Raw genomic sequence first — 18,030 nt, 5'->3', positions numbered from 1 at the left:
TCCTCATAGTCTACACATCTAGTAGTAGGATGTGATTCACTGAAAATTTACCTTTATTGAGTTCTTACTATGCGTCAGGCATTAAATTAAATGCTTCATATGCATTATCTCATAAGGGCATGGGTTCTGTTATTCTCAGTCTCTTACAGATAAAAACCCAAAGCTACAGAAAAGTTAAAGAACTTTCTGAAAGCCACTTGGCTAGTGGTAGATGCCAAATGGCCCTATTTATTTAATCATTTCTCCACAGACTACCTCACTTTGTATTTCTTCTTGTTTGCAAACCCACTATGCAATGCTTAAGAAAATAATAATTGACTATAAAACTATTTCCATCTACAATGCTAGTGTCAGCATTTAGTATGTTTTTTATTTTATGTAATATAAATATATATGTATATATAAATAATATATAGTTATTTATAAAATATCTATAATCATAATATATTTTAAAATCTTAAAAATAGTCCACAAAAACCCCAAATTAAAGTTAGCCTTTTAGAAATTCAGCTTTATTTGTTAATGTTGTTTACAAAAAATACTGAAAGAGGGGCTTCCCTGGTGGCGCAGTGGTTGAGAATCTGCCTGCTAATGCAGGGGACACGGGTTCGAGCCCTGGTCTGGGAAGATCCCACATGCCGCGGAGCGACTGGGCCCGTGAGCCACAACTACTGAACCTGTGCGTCTGGAGCCTATGCTCCGCAACAAGAGAGGCCCCGATAGTGAGAGGCCTGCGCACCGCGATGAGGAGTGGCCCCCGCTTGCCACAACTGGAGAAAGCCCTCGCGCAGAAACGAAGACCCAACACAGTCAAAAATAAATATAAAATAAATAAATAAATAAAAGATTAAAAAAAAAGTACTGAAAGAAAGAAATTCTGTTATTTCTTCATCAGAGGTAATTTATGGTCTTTGGAAGATTAGCCTGCTTAATCTCTTTTATTTATACTCTGCTAATTTGGGGAGGAAAAGCAGATGTTTCAAAGCAGTTTAATTTAGCAAAACAGTGATTAAGCTAGTTACTTATTAGTAGTAAAAATATAAAAGTTATTGGAATTAATGATATCCGTGCTCTTATAAGCCTTGATCTCCTTGTGTTTGGATGGGATCTGAGAAACAGATGTGTTTGATATTTGGAAGCTCTTAGAATTTCCCCTGGTCAAGATGCTCTGATATCAGGCTGGTGAAAGGTAGGGGTTTCCCTTGACATATTGTACCCAATCATAAAAGATTCTTTATTCGTAAAGCTATTTGGGGGCTTCCCTGGTGGCACAGTGGTTAAGAATCCGCCTGTCAATGCAGGGGACGTGCGTTCGAGCCCTAGTCCGGGAAGATCCCACATGCTGCGGAGCAACTAAGCCCGTGCGCCACAGCTACTGAAGTCCGCATGCCTAGAGCCTGTGTTCTGCAACAAGAGAAGCCACCACAATGAGAAGCCCGCGCACCACAATGAAGAGCGGCCCCCGCTCGCTGCAACTAGAGAAAGCCCGCGTGCAGCACCGAAGACCCAATGCAGCCAAAAATAAATAAATAAATAAATAAATAAATTTATAAAAAAATAAAATAAAGCTATTTGGGGTTATGTCCTTCTTTTAAAAAATGAAAATTTTACTAAATTACTGCAACATTAAGGTGCAGTAGCACAACTTTTGGGAGGGGCAGGGGAAGGTGGGATGAATTGGGAGATTGGGATTGACATAAATACACCACCATGTGTAAAACAGATAGTTAGTGGGAACCTGCTGTATAGTGCAGGGAGCTCAGCTAGGTGCTGTGTGGTGACCTAGATGGATGGGATGGGGGCGGTCAGGAGGTCCAAGAGGTAGGGCATATATGTATACATATAGCTGATTCACTTCATTGTACAGCAGAAACTAAGACAACATTGTAAAGCAACTATACTCTAATTAAAAAAAAGAAAACTAAGTGGAAAAGCACAAGGATTCCTAACGATCTGCTGAAAAGCTACACAGTTATCGTTTACTGCTTATTCTTTGTTGGGCATCTCACATAAACTTATAGGAAGCTTCTAGTTGCCCACTTTACCCCTCAACTTTGAATGAGACTCAGTATTTCTGACCCATTTCCATAGATATAAGTGCTGAAGCAGCACTGTTTTAGTAGGGTTTCTGCCTCCATATGGCTGAGGTTAAAAATGAATACAACTACACATCTGTCAGATGCAACCCATTTTTTATGAGGCCTCAGAATGTTAAGTTACGTTTCTGTTTGCTTGTTCTGCTGTGTGGCATCACTTGTCTTGTGAGCTCAGTAAAGTGACCATTTTTCTTTTACTTTCCTGTTTTCTTTCATTTATTTCCATTAATTTGTCAAAATCTAATATATGCTTTTAGCCCTGAGGCATGTGACAGGTATAAATACGCATCACATACTCTCCTTCCCACTCTCTCAAAGTAACCACTGTTTACAAAAACTGACCACTTTTTAGTTATTGGGTGAAAAAAATTACTTGAAGATGCTCGGAAGACAAATATGAAAGTTAGAATCCCCAGAGAGGTCTCACGTGTGCTTCATTTTGTTCACGAATGTACAAGTGTGTTTAAACAGCAAGTGATTCTACGAGCGGTTCAAATATACAGTACATAAAGGCATGTAAAAACAGCATATTTGGTCAAATTTACATAGAATGTTTGTAGTTCAAAAATCACATTGGAAAGGATTTAATTCTCTGTTCAGGAAAGCCTTCCTCTATTGATCATCCCGTGCTTTGTGGAAACTGGGGGAAAACCCAAGGAAGAAATCCATGAAGATTAATTGCTCTTCTTGTACAAATCACATAAATTCCTTTGCATGGTCATCAACAGCATGAGATAAGCAAACAGTCTTGATATCTTCCTCTCCTCAACATTACTTGGCAGGGATCTACGTTCCAACAATGAGGACCAGTCAGCCTAACTGAATAACGTGCTTATTTTACTCCCCAACGGCTCCCACTGGAATCCTTGTGTGAAAAATGACTTTCCTCACTTTCACGATTGCTAGTCATGCCCTGGAAGACTAAAAGAATGACTGTTTCCAGAATTCAAAAGAGATGTGTGATGTGACGTTGATTTAAATTCCAGTACCTTTGCCCATCTTACAGAGAATTTGCTGTGACTATTTTACTTTGCCATTTTAAGCTTTGGGACAACCTTCTTCCTAGTCACGCTGACCGTGATCTTTCTTTCTTAACTTCTTACCGTGATTAACTTATGTCTACTTTTCCACAAATAGCAAGAGAAGGCACCAAAGTTATTCTAACTCAAAGATACAGAGAACAAATTAGTGGTTACCGGAGGGAAGAGGGGAAGAGGTAGGGACAAAATAGGTGACAGGGATTAAGAGGTACAAACTACTAGGTATAAAATAAATGAGTTACAGAGATGTAATGTACAGCACAGGGAACATAGCCAACATCTTATAATAACTTTAAATGGAGCATAATCTATAAAAATATCAAATCACTATGTTGTACCCCCTAAAACTGATATGATATTGTAAGTCAACTATACTTCAATTAAAAAAAAAGAAAAAGAAAGTTTTCCTAGTAATTGCTCTTAGCAAATGTTCTTGCATTACGGTCCTTCATATACCTATCAGCAGAATTCGAAGCAGGGCAGGAGAATTTTAGTTGCCTTTTGTGGCAGATACAAAGGAGCACCACCCAGACCCCCTCTGAGGAGGACCTGCTGCCCAGCAGAGGGGAGTGCGGTCAGCAACAGGCTCCAGATCTCAGTTCCTTCAGAATCTGCCTCAGCTGCAGAGAGAATCCTGCCCAAGAGACACCCCTCCCAAGCTGTCCACACTCGTGAGTGACTGTGTGAGGTAGGGCCATAAAGGCCTGGACAGTTCGGCCCAACAAGGCACACTCTGATGGTTGAGCTGTCATCCAGATTCCCAACGGGTCAACCAAGACTTCGTAGGTCTTGATCGCAGTTGAACTTCTTCTTCTAACCCAACTGATTTCCTTCCCCTTTCTTTCATAGCTATTGATCCCTAATAAACATCTTGCACCCCAAACTGTATCTCAGTGTCTTCTTCTAGAGAGCCCAACCTGTGACAATTACTTCTGCTCTTTCTGTCATCATGTAGCAGGACACTGAAGATGCTTTTCTTATGATCCTGAAATTGAAGGTCGGGAACAAAAGCTGAGGACAAAGATGCCAACAGCCAGTATCAAAGAATTGGGGGACCAGACTGCCTTCTTCCCAATCTGGCTTGGAGTGACCAAACTGGCCTTGTTACACCTACCTATCACTCCAGGACCTTCTCTCCACCCGGCCTTGTAAGCTGAAGGCCAGCAGGACAGGGAGGAAGCTTCTGGCAGGATTGCTGCTCTGTTTCCATCCTCTCCGTTGTGCGAGAGAGGAGGGAAGTGTGCCCCCTACCCTAAACGGGGCACCAAGGAAATCAATCATGGAGATTCGGGATACTTGCAAAGTGGAGACTCAGAGCTCATTCCCCAACTGATCTGTCACTGTGCTTCTTTAAGAGGCAGGGACACAGGAAGAGAGAGAAATGGAAAATGGACAAAATGAAACAGGCTGCACTAACACACTTCGGAGTGGCAAGAGTGTATGAGTTTCTAATTCAAAAAGACACATGCACCCCAATGTTCATTTCAGTGCTATTTACAATAGCCAGGATGTGGAAGCAACCTAAATGCCCCTCAACAGACAAATGGATAAAGAAGATGTGGTACATATATACAATGGAATATTACTCAGCCATAAAAAGGAACGAAATTGGGTCATTTGTAGAAACGTGGATGCATCTAGAGACTGTCATACAGAGTGAAGTAAGTCAGAAAGAGAAAAACAAATATCGTATATTAACGCATATATGTGGAACCTAGAAAAATGGTACAGATGAACCGGTTTGCAGGGCAGAAATAGAGACACAGATGTAGAGAACAAACGTATGGACACCAAGGGGGGGAAAGTGGCAGGGAGGTGGTGGTGGTGGTGTGGTGAATTGGGAGATTGGGATTGACATACATACACTAATATGTATAAAATAGATAACTAATAAGAACCTGCTGTACAAAAAATAAATAAAATAAAATTCAAAAATTCAGAAAATAAAATAAAATAAAATTACATGAATGAGCTCTTTAAAAAAAAAAAAAAGAGTACATGAGTTTCTTGTTAGTCAAATGAACACCATTCAATACAAGGCTTGGCCCATCTTATTAGTTTCCCATCCCATCTAAGAGGGCCAGTCACCTGGAAAAAGACCCATCGGAGAGAAATCTGTGGCTTAGACCTTCGGGGAATGGGGCTGAGAGGGCAGAGGTCCTCCAGAATACATCTTCTGCCCTAGGAGCTGGGCAGCACGGAGACCCTGTCCAGCCCCCTGGAGGGACACACACAGAGCCCCACAGGAGGGTCAGCATTTAGATGTTTCCCGCACAGGGGGTACTCATGGCCCCTTTGTGCCATCCCTGATTGAATGTAAGAGTGAAATACCAGAGTCGCACAACACATGTGTGCTTTCCACCAGTCCTGCCCTTTTCCTGCCTTAACACCAGGGGGAAGTAAAGGATGTGGGGTAGGATGGGGTGGGGGAGAAATAAAGAAGAGGTGTCCTAGGAGCAGGCCTTGCCCCTCCCCATTCACGTCCCTCAACGGAAGCCAGGTGGACCCTAGGGAAAGGGGAGGAGGGGAACATAAAATTGCATGTAAGACCAAAGGTTTAAATTGGATTAAACTGGTTTGGAATTGTTATGCCTTAAAGTGGCACACAAACAATAAAGTTTGTGGCAGATGCCATCAAAAGCCCTGAAGGAGTTTCTCAATAGCACTGTTAAAGGCAGTGATTGGAGAAAAATCAAACCATTACTCTTTGCACCTCATTGAGTTACCACTCTTCAATAAGCTGGGTATATCTATTTCCAAGTGGTTGTTTCAGAATGTTTGTGTGCCCGATGGACGTGAGTTTTCCCTGTATGATCTACGTTCAAAGGGTTGGATTTCCTGTCTTATTCTTATAGCCTCCTTATTATATGAAGAGAGGAAATGTTGAGAAATGAAAAAGTAAACAGCTTGGGACAAAATTGCAATACACTATACACACGTGAGTCATTGAAATGACGTTATACAACGGACCGAGGGGTGTCAGAGGCCATTACAAAGGGGCTAAAATCACAGGTCACTGTCCTTCAGTGTGCGGGCCAACTGCTGCCCATCGATCCTGCTTCTCCGCAGCCTCCAGCATGAGAACTCTGGTAAACTTCATTTCTCCTCCATGTAACTTGCCCTCTACATTGGCCACACTGTGACCTGACACATCACTCAGACTACTTAACCTTTCAGAGCTCAAATATTTAAAATGCCCTCTCTGTTTACTACTTCTTTGCCCACCACCACCTCCCGGACCCTTGTTTCTTTCGGGCCTGCCCTTCTTCCCAAAGGGTTCTAATCTCCCAACATCCTTTATTTTGGCTCAAATGTCTTCCCATCCTGCCTACACCCAGTGGCCTTTTCAGTACCTGCCAAGGTTCTTGCATGGAGGCGATGATAGACTAGACTAAAACACAGTTCTCCTGATTAACAAATGGAATGCCCCAAAGGGTTAGGGTTAGGGGTTAGGGGTTAGGGTTAGGGTTAGGGGTTAGGGGTTAGGATTAGGGGTTAGGGGTTAGGGTTAGGGGTTAGGGGTTAGGGTTAGGGTTAGGGGTTAGGTTTAGGGTTAGGGTTAACAAATGGAATGTCACAACCATCAGCTTGTTGTTCAGGCCTGTCTTTTCAAGTATGAGTTTCCACAAAGAAATTCAGGTATTGTACCAGGAGGAAAAAGTCCAAGATGACCATGAAACCCTTTCACGGGGCTTCAGTTTTCCTCACAAGGGCAGGTGGAGGCCGAAAATCATTTGAGCTAAGAATTTAAAATATTATTTTTATATTAACGGTTTTAAACTTTTTCTCGATTTTGAAGTTAAAGCATTAAAAGATCTATCACCATTTCAGCCAGCAGGTTCAAGGCCAGACAGGTTATCTAAACAAGTGTAATAATTAAATCACCTCAGACTTTTACACAAAGCAATGGAGATAAGAAAACAGTAAAATATATGTACAAAGTGTTGAGAGAAAACGATTGTCGAACTATTGTCTACCTAACAATATTATTGTTCGAAAATAAGACAACAGGCATAAGGGCAAAATTTTTAAGATCTTAGAAGTGTACAAAATTGAGGCCTTTTTGCCACCAAGAAGCTTGCTTTACAGACTACGAATGAATCTACTTCAAGAAGAATTACCATACTGGAAAGATGGTCTGAGACTTAAGAAATAATGGTGAAAACAGAATGACAAACCTGCATGTAAATCCAAACAAACACTGCTAACATAAAACAATAATGTCTAGTATTTGGGGTTCAACAAAACAAATGAAATATCCACCCAGAGCACTGACACTATTATTGAAGGCATAAAGGGGGGGATATAAGCTGAATGCCCCCCAGAGGGGCAGCTTCACCCATAATTTCTAAGCCCAAGCATATGAAGTGTGCGACCAGAACAAGGTATTGGAGCCAGCGTGGGCTGAGGAGGCTTCTACTCTGCAGCGTGGTCCTGCAGGTGATGTCCAGAGCATGAACAGAGGGAGGAAGGTATCCTTGTGGGGGAAAGGACAGCCACCTGACACCAGGAGCTCAGGTAGTGGGAAAGAAGACATCTGTGGGAACGATGATTGTGGCAGCAGCAGTGAGAGGTTGGTTGCACAAAGGATAATTGATCAAAGAAGTAAATATATCAAGGTTAATAGGAGCTATGTTTCTCAGAGTTGCAAAAGGGGCTGCAAATGTGGAAAGGCAGAAAACTAGAACGAACTCGGCAGTATTGGACTGGAATTGGAGGTATTGGTGTGAACTCACGGTATTCAGCATACATACCTAGTGCTGTCCGCTGAGATTATCCAAGAGCAGCGACTTCCCAATAGCAACGGACACTTGGCAATCAGAACTTGACTGCCAAATACTATCCTCCCCAGAAAGAAACCATAGCTTCTTCGAGGGCTGAGGCAGAGAGTGTACCAGATAGCGGGTACACTCTCTTCTTGTTTGCCAGAAAGCAAAGAAATGCTCATAAAATGATATGGATGTATCAAAAGAACAAGGGGAGGGTGGGATGAATTGGGAGATTACGATTGACATATATACACTACCATGTGTAAAATAGACAGCTAGTGGGAACCTGCTGTATAGCACAGGGAGCTCAGCTCGGTGCTCTGTGATGACCTAGATGGGTGGGTTTGGGCAGGGCAGGAGGGAGGTTCAAGAGGGAGGGGATATATGTATACATATAGCTAATTCACTTCGTTGTACAGCGGAAACTATCACAACATTGTAAAGCAATTATACTCCAATAAAAATAATTGTTACACACACACACACACACACAAAATGAACACAGACTCCATCCTGAAGTAGTTTCAACTGGCCAAATGTTAGATAATTTGAGTATTAAAACAAAGAATGACAGAAATGGAGTATACCCCTTTTAATAAATTAGAAATCATGCAGCTACACCAATCTAAATAAATGAACAAATGAATGAATAAAACTTTCACGAGGAACGCAACATTTACAGTTTCCAAGTTTTTCCCAACAATAATACTTCTTAATTACAAAAGGAGGAGGATTACTTTTTACAGGGAGAAACCAGCATGCACCATATTAATCAACTAATCAAAGTGAACATCATCTGTAAAACATCACCCGAAAAATAATCAAAATCATGCACTACCTGATAGGATGCAATGAGAATAGTGCAGCATCATTTCTTCTATATTCTTGCCAAAGAACAAACTGAACCTAACCATGAGACAGAGCCAACTGAGGGATATTCTAAAATATATCTTTCCAAGTGTCGAAGTCATAAAATTTAAGGAAGCATTGAGGAACTATTGCAGGCTGAAGAAATCTAGAAAGACATGACAACAAAATGCAACATGATTCTGAAGTGAATCCTCTCACTATCCAGGACATTACTAGGATGATTGGCAGACTTTAAAAGCTATGTGGATTACATGTGAATAGTGTATCAGTGTGAATTTCCCGATTTGGATGGCTGTATTGAGGTTGCATAGGAGACTGTCATTGTTTGTAGGAAATAAGCACTCAAACGTTTGGGTGTGATGAGGCATAAAGTTGTAAGTTTAGCTCAAATTACTCAGGAACAAAACATGCTTTTTTTGTATTGCACTTGCAATTTTTTATAAATTTGAGATTGTTTTAAAAATACTATATATATGAGTGTGTGTATATATATGACTGTGTTTGTATATATATGTGTGTGTACATACATGTGTGCACACATATGTATACAACAGGATGTATTACACAGCTATAGGATTTAGTACACTTGATAACAACTCAGGGATAGACAAATCAACAGTGAAATAGAAATGAATGCCCAGAAAAGGACCCTTGCATATACAGAACTTTGATAGCAGCAGCGTTGCCTAGCAGATCAGGGAGGAAGGAAGGTTTATTCAATAGAAGGTGCTGGGACGCACCCACGCTCTAGGTGCGTGGGTCTCAGTAATTGTGGCTCGCAGGCTCTAGAGCGCAGGCTCAGTAGTTGTGGCGCACGGGCTTAGTTGCTCCGTGGCATGTGGGATCTTCCCGGACCAGGGATCGAACCTGTGTCCCCTACATTGGCAGGCGGATTCTTAACCACTGCGCCACCAGGGAAGTCCTGATGTGATTTTTAAATGTTTCATTTCTTAATTGATTGCCAGCATTCAAAAATAAGATGATATGACATAAAACTCTAGATGGCCATTAAAAAAAAATCTGCAACAAAAATGAGCCTAGAGTCTCACATGGTGATAACGATTTGCCCCCGTTTAGAGGGAGCACACCCCCTCTGGTTCATCATCGAACTTCTCCACAAGGTTACCTTACCAGCTGGGGCCCTCTGGACACTGGGGTTTTCTATGCAGGTCTAGTCTAAAGTGTCAGTCATCACTGCTTTCTAGTTATTTCAACATTGCCCCTTTGAGGGTTCTCCTTTCATCTGTCCTCCAATCAGATGTTCAGACTGCTTTCTTTCCTGAACTCTGCTATTAATTTATGTATTCTTCCTAAAACTTAAATGACTGCTTGTATCATTTTGGGAGGAGAAGGGAAGGGCTTTTTTTTTTTTTTGTAGTTATTTGAGACTTTAATACATTTTCTTTAAAATACTATTTTTACAGATTGTCCCCATCGTTCTTTTTTTTTTTTTTAACATCTTTATTGGAGTATAATTGCTTTACAATGGTGTGTTAGTTTCTGCTTTATAACAAAGTGAATCAGTTATACATATACATATGTTCCCATATCTCTTCCCTCTTGCGTCTCTCTCCCTCCCTCCCTCCCTGTCCCACCCCTCTAGGTGGTCACAAAGCACCGAGCTGATCTCCCTGTGCTATGCGGCTGCTTCCCACTAGCTATCTGTTCTACATTTGGTAGTGTATATATGTCCATGCCACTCTCACCCTGTCACATCTTACCCCTCCCCCTCCCCATATCCTCAAGTCCATTCTCTAGTAGGTCTGTGTCTTTATTCCCGTCTTGCCACTAGGTTCTTCATGACATTTTTTTTTTCCTTAGATTCCATATATATGTGTTAGCATATGGTATTTGTTTTTCTCTTTCTGACTTACTTCACTCTGTATGACAGACTCTAACTCCATCCACCTCACTACAAATACCTCCATTTCCTTTCTTTTTATGGCTGAGTAATATTCCATTGTATATATGTGCCACATCTTCTTTATCCATTCATCCGATGATGGACACTTAGGTTGCTTCCATGTCCTGGCTATTGTAAATAGAGCTGCAGTGAACATTTTGGTACATGACTCTTTTTGAATTATGGTTTTCTCAGGGTATATGCCCAGTAGTGGGATTGCTGGGTCGTATGGTAGTTCTATTTTTAGTTTTTTAAGAAACCTCCATACTGTTCTCCATAGTGGCTGTATCAATTTACATTCCTACCAACAGTGCAAGAGGGTTCCCTTTTCTCCATACCCTCTCCAACATTTATTGTTTCTAGATTTTTGGATGATGGCCATTCTGACCGGTGTGAGATGATATCTCATTGTAGTTTTGATTTGCATTTCTCTAATGATTAATCATGTTGAGCATTCTTTCATGTGTCTGTTGGCAATCTGTATATCTTCTTTGGAGAAATGTCTATTTAGGTCTTCTGCCCATTTTTGGATTGGGTTGTTTCTTTTTTTGTTATTGAGCTGCATGAGCTGCTTGTAAATCTTGGAGATTAATCCTTTGTCAGTTGCTTCATTTGCAAATATTTTCTCCCATTCTGAGGGTTGTCTTTTGGTCTTGTTTATGGTATCCTTTGCTGTGCAAAAGCTTTTAACATTCATTAGGTCCCATTTGTTTATTTGTGTTTTTATTTCCATTTCTCTAGGAGGTGGGTCAAAAAGGATCTTGCTGTGATTTATGTCATAGAGTGTTCTGCCTATGTTTTCCTCTAAGAGTTTGATAGTGTCTGGCCTCACATTTAGGTCTTTAATCCATTTTGAGTTTATTTTTGTGTATGGTGTTAGGGAGTGTTCTAATTTCATACTTTTACATGTATCTGTCCAGTTTTCCCAGCACCACTTATTGAAGAGGCTGTCTTTTCTCCACTGTATGTGCTTGCCTCCTTTATCAAAGATAAGGTGACCATATGTGCGTGGGTTTATCTCTGGGCTTTCTATCCTGTTCCATTGATCTATGTTTCTGTTTTTGTGCCAGTACCAATTTTTTAATCATAGTTTCACTGAGGTATAATTCATACATCAAAAAAATTCACCCTTTTAAATTGTACAATTCAGTGGTTTCTAGTATAATCACAGAGTTGTGCAAAGATCACCCTTATCTAATTTTAGAATATTTGTATCACCCCAGAAAGAAACCTCACACCCACTAGCAGTCACTCCCCATCCCCTGTTTTTATCTCTAAAAGCATTACTCCAGCTGAAGGTATTATACTTTGGTACATACCAAAGTCATATAATTCAAGTATCAGCCAACAGGCTCTAATAGACTTTGGTGGGGAGGTGATTATCTGAACCTTCTTGGTATTTCTGCAATAAGACCCTGTAGACTCATACAATTTATCTATCCCTTCTGCTCCCAAGGCTGAATCACCTGGCAGATTAACTCTGAATCAGTGAGGTTTGATTCTGATATGTGCCTTCTTAATTCTATAAATCTCTTAGATTTTCCAGGCCCTTCCCTTCACGTCTAAGTTCCTAGAGCACATTCCCTGACTCTCACTGCCCAGAGTCCTCCATGCAGGGCTCCATTCAGATTTGTCTTCCTCCCCTGGAACATTCCATGCTCCAAAATGATGACACAGTTCCCACACCATGCCCATGTCACTAAGGTTTCTGAGGACTGAAATAATATTTTAGGAGGAAAGCAACAATCATTAACCATACTGAAATAAAGAAACCACAGCTAGTTGCATCTTGTAAATAGGAGTTCCATTTGTTGTGAAATTTTAGGCTTTGGGGCAAAATTTTATTTCCAGTGAAGTAGGCATGAATAGGCAGGTTGGCAAGATCTTTCCAGACACATCTGTAAAGCTAAAATTTTTTTCTGTATTTTTATTTGTTTCTGTAGTGCAAAGAAAAAGGAACTAGAAAGTTGATAAAAGCAGGATTGGAGACCTAGGCGTACAGACAGCCCTTAGCAATGCTTTTAAGGACCTCTTTCTCTAATTATAAAAGGTTATACATGCCTAACAAGAGAACTTTTGGAGAATACAAACAAGTGTAAAAATATTTTAACCACTTTAACCCCCACCAGCCACTGTTAATATTTTGGTATGTTTCCCTCTAATGTTTCTTACTCTGGAGATGCCAAACCCTAAAACATTTTCTCTTGTTTAACTCATATGAGCTAAGTTAAATTATTAACCCTGGATATAAGTACAGACCACTAACCTTAGAACTAGTTATCTTAATTTTTAAATTACTTTTTTAGATGTTTAAAAGATATTCAAGCAAAATACAAAATTTTATATAATTAATTTATATTTATATAAAAATAAATGCTCGATTCAGTTACTGGAAAAATTTTAAGTATGCTTGGAACATCTTGGGTACGTGAATCCACTTTTTCAAGTGCAAAGTTTCCAGTGCAAACTAAGTAAGTTGAATAAAAATTTAGCATCCCCCCCAAAAGCAAAAATTTATAAAGAAGAAAATAACAGTCACTTGTAATTCTAGTATCAAGTGATAACCACTGGCTCTCATAATTTACATAATTCTTACTTTCAGCAAGGAAAGTCCCCACTCTATTGCCTAAAACAGTGCAAGTTACTAAAAGCTAGTGTTCTGGCCAGGCCCCCCTGGTGGCCTCGCCCAGATCACAGGTAACAGGGGCTACTCCACTCACACAAGGCATTGGTAAGCTCCTGCCAATTATTTTTCTCTCAACAGAATTTAGGTAAATTTTCTCAAAGCCTCAAACAAAAGATGAAAGGGACAAGATGAAGGCATACAGAGGGCAAATGAAATACCTTCCTGACAACCAGAAAGCCGAAGTCGCATTGAATACGACTTAATTTGTTAATTCATCTTTAAAGTTGAAGTATAGTCATTGACCTCCTATCATTAATTCTTTAAAATAACAACTCAGGTCAATTAAAGTATATGAATATGGCACTCTGAGAACCAGTGATCTGGAGATAACCATTCCATGTCATGTTCACCTTTTTTTTTTTTTTTAATTGACAGAAGTGCAGAATTTCACAAGAATGAGGAGGAAAAACCAAACATTCTTTAAGAATGATTGTTTTTACAAAGTCTTAACAAAAATGTTCGAGAAAATCTAGAAAACCCAAGCAATTTCCTTGGCACATTGCATTTTTCACACTCCTTTCCCATGGTAATCAAGCATTCCCTCAGGTGTGTTCTACGCTTAAAGCAGAATAATTCCCAAGTACTCCTTTGTCCCTATAACCATTACAATAACTATGCTCTAACCTTGTAGCTACCCTGGGCTGCTCTAGGAATGTTGGGTAATAGAGAGCTGGGGAGAGAGGTGGGCTTTACCAAGAAATATTCAGCAATACACTATCAGTTCCGTGTACAGAGCACATGGCATTCAGCAAGAACGTGGAACGTGTCATCAGTGAGATGCTAATTTCTATAAATAAAGGGGCTGTGTGTTTAACTCTTTTAAACCATATGCTATGAAAACAAATAGATTTTTCACCAAATTTTGAGAGTATGTTTGGAATGGTCTGATTTAAAATATAAACGATACAGTATGCATGATCATGCAAATTACATACGGGGGTTGAGGGAGCATAATTTTAAAGGTTTCAATTATTTACATTGTTCATATTTTGAAAAAAATGCTTTATGTTTTAAATGAAGAGGGCTCCAAATGTTCATTCATTTTCTAATATGATTAATTTCAATGTTCTTTTGGCTACAGTCATGAGAAATTATACCAGACAAAAGGCAAGCTCAAAAATTAGCAGATCTTAGATTCACATCATCAAAAGCCTGCAAAGAAAAATGAGAGTTCTAAGTAAGTCCAAAGGTTGTCTGGAAAGGACAACCTCTTGAGGACACTTGGGAGAGGCGTGTTCTGTCAAGGACACCTGAGACTGAAGTGTGGTGTGAGGAATGGCTGACCACCCAGGGACAGGCGTCTTCCAGAGCAGCTGAAACCCAGGCATGACCAGATGCCCACGTGACAGCCAATCCAGACAGGCCTGCCACGGGTAGTTAAAAGTCCAGCCTGAGGGAAGTTTGGCGGCCACTCAGGAGAGACATGCCATGCATATTAAGAGTCCATGGACAGAGAAAACAAACACTGCTTTTAAATATGAGCCTCGAACCAAGGAATGTAATATGAGTGCAATGGCTGAAATTTGTCATTCTTGGTAAATATTGAAAATAAAAGGTCAGTGCAAAGGTTCCACATTGAGGTCAACTAATTAGCCTCCAGAACTACTGAAATGGTTATTAATAGGGAAAAAAAAAACACAACAAAATTTTTAGAATGACTTTAAGATCAAAACATTGTATGAACATAGGGTGCAGTAAAAGAAAACCAGTGTTTTATGAGCTGGATCTCACTGCTTCCCTTGGACAGCCCTTTGCTTTGTAAACCTCAACGGTTCCCATGGAGCACTTCTTTCACCCTAGACATGAACAGGTCACAAGTGTAGATGATACAAATTGCAGGCACCGGTTGGTGATTGAGCTGCTTCTCTATGTAATGTGTTGCACAATGAGAATAGCATTCATGTGTGACTCATATAGCAAATGTATGTGTGTATGAAAAAGATTCTTTATAAAGCTGTACATTATAGCTCTATTTTAATTATTATACTTATAGAAAATTATTACAGCATTGACTTTTAAATAAATTTTATATAAAGATGGTTAAGGATCCTCTCAAGGAAAGCAGGGCAATATTGTCTAGATATTTAGAGAGAGAGACAGGAGAGAACAGGAGAAGGAAAGAAAGGGGATGAGGGGGGGGAGGAGCAGAGGAGAGGAACAGCATTGTAGGTGCTGATTCGGAGTTTTAAAATGTAAACTATTAGAAACTAATGAGCTGACTTTTATATAAGAAGATGAACCAGATACAGATTTTGGTTCATGGTTGAAAACTGGAGTGGACATCCTTCCCCCAATATACTTTCTCTTTTTTTTTCAGTAGAAACCCTGCCCTCCCCACTATTTTATTTTTTTAACCTTTAAGGAACTTCGTTCTTCGTGATTATGGTGAAACTGCCTATTATAGTCACCCAACTATTCCCAGAGGTAGAAACACAACCCAAGCTACATCAACCACATTCACCCCCTGAGGGATTTAAATAAGAGAAAAGATCCATAGGTGCAGAAGGTGTCCATGACTGGATGATCCAATGGAATCATCTCAGAAAGAGGGCTCTCAGGTTCCTGAAGCTGAAAACCACAGAGACACTCTAAAGCCTGTCTTTCATTTTGGCAAGCTAATCAATGTTCTGCGTGTGGATCTCATTTTCTTGCCTAAAAGTTATGGCTCCTTTTGCTTTCATCAAAGGGTTCTAGACTGTATCTCCATGGATGTAGGGACCATACTGAATTTCACTCACTGTTATATCCCCTGTGTTTGGCTCTGCACTGATCCCTTGGTAGGCATTCAACTATTTGCTGAATAATGAAACAACACGCGTGAATAAGTTCACCCCAACTCCTAAAAATATTTCCTGCCTTTAAGATTTAACATCTTAGATCTAAATAGTTGAGGTAATTTTCATTAAACATCTAAAATAATGTGACAGAGATGAGTATTAATATGAAAACTGGATTTAAAAAGTCAAAAAGTTTTGATAAAAATTTTTGAAAATGATTTTTGTATTGTCCATTGTATGTTCTATCTAATAGAAGTAAAATGTAATTCCTACTTAATTCTCATTGATGAATAACATTTTAACATACTTCTTTTCATTCTCATCTGTGCATGTTATTGATTATCTGCACGAATTATTTTGTTTTTTCACAGCCATCAATTCACTAAAATTTATTGCTACTTCTAATTTTTTAAAGTACTGTTATGGACTGGATGTTTGTGTTCCCCTCACAAAATTCATATGTTAAAATTTAATCCCCAATATGATGGTATTTGGAGGTAAGGCCTTTGGGAGGTAATTAGGTCGTGAGGGTAAAACCCTCATGAAAGGGACCAGTGCCCTTATAAAAAGAGGCCAGAGAAGCTTTTTCTACCATATGAGGATACAACAAGAATTTGGCCGTCTACAATTCAGAAGAGGGCTCTCACCAGAAACCCTGATCTCAGATTCTCAGCCTCAAGAACTATGAGAAATAAATTTCTGTTGTTTATAACCCACCCAGCCTATGGTACTTCGTTGTAGCAACCCAAATTGACTAAGACAAACACATAGGCCAATAATTGCCAAATTAGGTAGATATGCCTCTGAGTGTCCATGAAGGCTTTCCAAGAACTTTGTAGGCAGCAGATAATTTAAGAAAATCCATTTTCATATTATCAATTTCTAGTTTTTGCAAAAATTGATCTGCCTGAGAATAGGCCTGTGGTCAAGGCATCATTTGGTTTATTTTTTCCATCTCCCCTTCTCACAATCAAACTTCCCTCATATTACAAAAGAAAGGGTTGTGTTTCACCCATCCCAACTCTTACAGAAAAGTATGTAAAGCCTTGCTCAACCACATCAACATGAACTTTTGATAAGGCTTTTGTCTTTTCTAATACATTTTGCTATTCTAGAGAAACTGGGGCATTAGAAATAGGGTATTTTGCCTGTGCTGGAATATTCTGAAATCAGATATATTTGTAGAGTTGGATTAAAGAAGTGACAATCGTCTTTAAAGACCTATCTTCTTCTAACTCCCTAATTCTTCTCAACGAAATTGTGGATGCTGAGGAAGATCCTGAGAAGAAAGCAACAAAAGTATGTCAGTAGTAAATAGTGAAGGGTATTGTAGGTTATTTCTCATAGAAACTCATAGAAAGGCTGTGTCCAATTATGTCCAATGTCTATTTCAGAATTAAAGAGTTAAGATTTGTAAACATGCATGGTCTCTTTCCCCTCCCTATCTGGTTTCCTTTCAGAATAAGTTAGTCCAAACACCAGTAGTTAGGGCAGAGCAAAATAACCCAAAGAGAGGAAATAGGAGTGCAAGCCCAGCACTGCGTGTCTGTCTGAGCATAGTGAAGAAGGTATCTATCTGCACAGTGGCCACGTGTGGGGTGTCAGAGCTAAGAGGTGTGAGGAGGTTGTGGAGATGGGGCAGTGGTGATGGGAGATGGTTTACCTATAGGTGGGATTGATCTGATAAGTAAATATTTTAAGGATGATGGGATCCAAGTTTCTCACTGTCAGAGGAGAGAGTTATATATGCATATACATTTATATGTATTATACATATTAAAATGTACATTTCTAATTAAACTTTACTTTCAAGGTTTACCTATCTGTTTCTGTAATATACTAACTTTCTTTGATCAATAATAAGCCAATAATTATTGGAATGATAACTT

This window comes from Eschrichtius robustus, chromosome 17, assembly GCF_028021215.1.
Source record: "Eschrichtius robustus isolate mEscRob2 chromosome 17, mEscRob2.pri, whole genome shotgun sequence".
NCBI lineage: Eukaryota > Metazoa > Chordata > Mammalia > Artiodactyla > Eschrichtiidae > Eschrichtius > Eschrichtius robustus.
The sequence above is the reverse complement of the archived record's forward strand: the minus strand, read 5'-3'. Positions refer to the sequence as shown.